At 33.2% G+C, this 5000-nt stretch overlaps 1 protein-coding gene across 1 annotated transcript in view; it reads right to left on the reverse strand.

The window, feature by feature from the left end:
* LOC144971123 (transmembrane protein 163a-like) overlaps positions 1-5000 on the reverse strand; it is a 44130-nt gene that overhangs the window by 8102 nt on the left and 31028 nt on the right. The window lies entirely within an intron of this gene.

Consider the following 5000-nt stretch of genomic DNA (forward strand, 5'->3'; position numbering starts at 1 on the left):
ACAAAATTAGGATTATTTCCAAGAAAATTAAAAAAACAAAACAAAAAACATATTCAAATAGTTTTAATCACGTACCAAGACAAAATCATAGCAAATCATTGTTATATGAATGTGATTCACCAACTGAAAACGGTATTATGGTAGGATAATAACCAGACCCTGGAAATTGATTAGAATTTAAATGGTAGGAAATACGTCCTTTTAGTTTTTACCACCAAAGAATATTTGTTCTTCGCCATAACGATTAACCCCAATGTTCATGTTTGTGACTATAACTTCCGGTTTCTAGGACTTAGTTCTTTAGCAAAAACTCTCAAATCTATGATCCTCTCGAGGTCCCAGGTTTGAGAGTTTTTGCCAAGATGAGGTTCATTTATATCGATCGATTTTTGAAAGACAAGTTTTCTGACCAAATTTTTAATTACGTGTCTTTTCGGGGTACGACAGTTTACTGGGGAAGTGTAACTGCCTTGGTGCACAGAATATTAGGAGGGCTGATGGTCAAACACTATTATAGGCTTGGTTTGACAGTGTTGTCATGGACAATATTTTGCGTTGGTTTGAGATTATTTCAATTACAGCAACACAATGAGCCCATAACAATTAGGGTTATCAGACCTGCAAATAGGCAGACTCGGTAAAAAAAAGCAGTTGATAAAGCGGCAGCTTATAAAACATGAAATTAGAGGACCCTTGGTGCCCTATTATGCTTAAGGGGCGAATAAGCCTGGGTAATTGAAAGTAAATAAAAAAGAATTTCTTTTTCAAAGTCTCAGAGCATATATTGTGCGGCTATGTGGTCTAGTGGTATGATACTCGCTTTCGGATCGGAAGGTCCTGGGTTCGAGCCTCGCGCTCGGCGCATAGTTGAGTCCTTGGAAGAGGCTCTTTACTCACATTCTCTCACCGTACTCAGGTGTAAAATGAGTACCTGGCCGTTAACAGCGTTGTCTTTGTCCGAAAAATTGTAATATCGCCTAACAGGCGTCATGTCCTGTCCCACATGTTAAATGTTGCTGTTGACCAGGGACCCTTTGTAAAGCGCTTTGAGCACATTTAGTGGATATTACTCTATATAAAGCTCAATTTTTAAATTATGACCTGTATACCGAAGAGTCTTCAATGAGATGACATTTTGTTGCCTTCGTCAGGACTATAAGGCCATTCAACCCAAAGACAAGGATCTAAGTCTCTAAGACACACCATCAATTAATGATACAGTTGAGCCGCATTTTAATGTGGTAATTTATTGAAAGTACGTTTGTTGAAGATTAAAATGGAGAGAAAGATACCCCCCCCCCCCCTTCCGTCCCCTTACCTTATTCTTGATATATATATTTATATATATATAAATCGTTTTGATCTCATTACTTCATCTCATACTCATTGTCGCCCCCCCCCTCTCTCTCTCTCTCTCTCTCTCTCTCTCTCTCTCTCTCTCTCTCTCTCTCTCTCTCTCTATCTATCTATCTATCTCTCTCTCTCTCTCTCTCTCTCTCTTTTCTTTTCTTCGCTTACGTGCACACACACACACACACAGACACAAACACACGCATACACGCACACACACATTTTCACCTATATTATTATATAAATCTATGTATATATATATATATATATATATATATATATATATATATATATATATATATATATATATATATATCGTGTTTAACACTTGAAAAAGGCCAAAGGCCTAAATGTTGTTTGTTTTGTGTTGTTCCCTTATTTATGAGTCACATTTATTTACTCCCTTTATCTTTCTCTCCATTTTATTGTCTCTAGTTTTTGAAGATTAAGTGGTGTGCTACTAATGACTATGAGGGGAAAAATAACATAACCGTCAATTTGTCTCCATTTGTTCATAACTTTGAAGATGATATTTACACAAAATAAAACATCAAAACGTTTTAGAGTTATTTTGATAGTGAGCGCTATAGGAATAACTTCATCTAATTATAGACACTGCATTTGGGAACCTCGTTTTTTTCATCTTTTTATCCAAAAGTGTAAAAAATGTCAGCGCATTGTATATTTCTTTTGTTTATGTCATTTGACTAGTAAAATACGATATTTATTATTCCACACCTATTTTTCTCTTTGTCTCGATAAGTTATATGGGATAAATAAGGATAATATAAGAGATAATATTAAAGACTTTATGAGCTCAACATTAGAAATTGGTTGAATCACAACGGTTATATTTTGTAAGAAACTAGATTAGAGTGGTTTAGAAAAAATCGAACCCCCCCCCGCCCCCTCCCCAAAAAAAAAAAAAAAAAAGTCACAACAACAAAAAACAAAACAGAAGCAAAAAACAAAAACCAAAAAAAAAAAAAAAAATAAAAATAAAAAAAAAAAAAAACAGGAGACAAAACAACAAACAAGAAGAAAAGCAAAAGCAAAACAAAACAAAACAAAACACTTAAGAAGGTTGTGTAATGAAATACTGGGGAGCCGATTTTGTGAGTTGTGACTATTTGAAGAAAAAGCGAATGTAGCAGCTTAGAAAGGAACAATTCAGACTTAACGCTATTATTATTCAGGTAGGAAGAGGGATATTGATTAGATCTTCACTCTTCCCTTTTGGATATCAGGTAGTACAAAACTTTTTTTTTTTTTTTTTTGGTGACGAAAAAAGGATTCTGAGTCCATAACGTTTCTTGTTATAATATACTTTTCTCTATCTGTGATTGTTGTATTTATTTTTATTGTATTTAGCGGGCATATCGCACAGAAAAGAAACAAGATCTAATCTCTTAAGCAATAACGAAAACAATTATATATGAACAAAGGGGTATGGTAAGGACACGATCGATTCTAATAAATTTGTCGCGCTTAGCGAACGATAATCAATTTATCCTGACCTACGCAACGCTTACTGATATCCCATCGTGACTGGACCATCATCGATCTGTCTATCTATAGTATATCAATTTTTGACATGCTGGTATTCAGGGATTTGTGCATATTATATATATACGGCTATGTGGTCAAGTGGTATGACACTTGCTTTCGGATCGTAAGGTCCTGGGTTCGAGCCTCGCTCGGCGCATAGTTGAGTCCTTGGAGAAGGCTCTACTTTACTCACATTCTCTCACCGTACTCAGGTGTAAAATGAGTACCTGGCTTTTAACAGCGTTGTCTCTGTCCGAAACAATTGTATTATCGCCTAACAGGCGTTATGTCCCGTCCTACATGTTAAATGTTGCTGTTGACCAGGGATCCCTTGTAAAGCGCTTTGAGCACGTTTAGTGGATATTGCGCTATATAAAAGCTCAACTTTTTATCTTGCGGGATAACGGGGCCATTTAATATACTTCTATACAACGTGCACTTATTTGCAGGTCTGATAATCCAATTCCTTATGGTCTCATTGTTGTAATGTAAATCTAAAAAATAATAAATGACGCAAAATATTGTCCGTTACAATGTTAATACAATGCCTATAAGTGGGTTCGGGTCAGTGGCGGTTCTAGCCTATTTACAGTGGTTGGGCAAAGAGGATTCGGTCATATATATATATATATATATATATATATATATATATATATATATATATATATATATATATATATATATATATGATATATATTTTTTATTTTTTATTTTTTTGTTTTTTTTTTAATAAATTTTTTTTTTGATTTTTTTTTTCGCCTTTAAACAAAAAATATTTCAACCACCAATAATCACATTCACAATGAAATGACAATACCAGTAGATTTTAATTCTTCCAAACGTAATCAAAAATGAATCACGAAAGAGAATACAACTAAAAAATAAAGCGACGAGACATAATGCGACAACACCTTGACAATACAAGTCCATTTCCTTCACTCGAAAAATTAAAGAGATGCTTTAATCCCTCAACGGCGATATTAATATTGCTTTTACATATTTCTGGTTTTCAGTAGTACGTAGTAACCTTAAAGTTTTCATGGAGAAGCAACAACAGCGATATGACTCGAGTTTCATTCAGAGCTCAAATTGCATAATTTTTACTGCTGTCTTGGTGGTCAGAATGATTGTGCCGGTGGTGGTAGTGGTTGGAATAGTGGTAGCGGTGGTGGTGGTGGTGGAGGAGGAGGAGGAAGACGAGGCGGTGAGGGGTAATTATGGTAGTGGTTTTGGTGGTGCTGTTGGTTAGAATGATAGTTGTGGAGACGATGACGGAAATTGTATGGTGATGTTGATATTGTTTTTATTTCTATTGTTGTACTTGTTGTTAATATTGTTGTTGTTGTTGTTAATGATGATGATGATGATGATGATGATGATGATGATGATGATGATGATGATGATGATGATGATTATGATGACAACGACGATGTCGTCGACAATGATGGTTACCATACGATATTACAAAATTTATTCAATCTTAGGCTTTCGCCAATTAATCATACAATTTGATGACCACATACATGAAAGTGGAAAATAATGGCAAATGGGACCAAACAATAAACTGATACCATTAATAACCACCAAAAAAAAATACAACAATAGTAATACCACCAATACGTACAATAATAATAACAATGATAATAATAATAATAATAATAATAATAATAATAATAATAATAATAATAATAATAATAATAATAATAATAATAACAATAATAATAATAATAATAATAATAATAATAATAATAATAATAATAATAATAATAATAATAATAATAATATTAATAATAATAATAATAATAATAATAATAATAATAATAATAATAATAATAATATTACCATCATCATTACTACTACCACCACCGCTACCACTATACCACCATCACCATCATTATTACGTTTCCAATTATTTTTTCTCGTTTTTTAAAATTTGATATCTATCAAAACAGACGAAAATTCCGGTGATTTTTTTAAAGGGTAGTTAAAATATCTACGATTTTATTAGCCCTGAAAACTACGATTTTTATTTTCCTATCTAAAGTAGGCAGGTCTGCTATGACAAGTATCAGTATCAGTTCCATAGTCAAAATAAGACAAAC

This window comes from Berghia stephanieae, chromosome 4, assembly GCF_034508935.2.
Source record: "Berghia stephanieae isolate SIO BIC M18660-M18661 chromosome 4, UCSD_Bste_1.3, whole genome shotgun sequence".
Taxonomy (NCBI): Eukaryota; Metazoa; Mollusca; class Gastropoda; order Nudibranchia; family Aeolidiidae; genus Berghia; species Berghia stephanieae.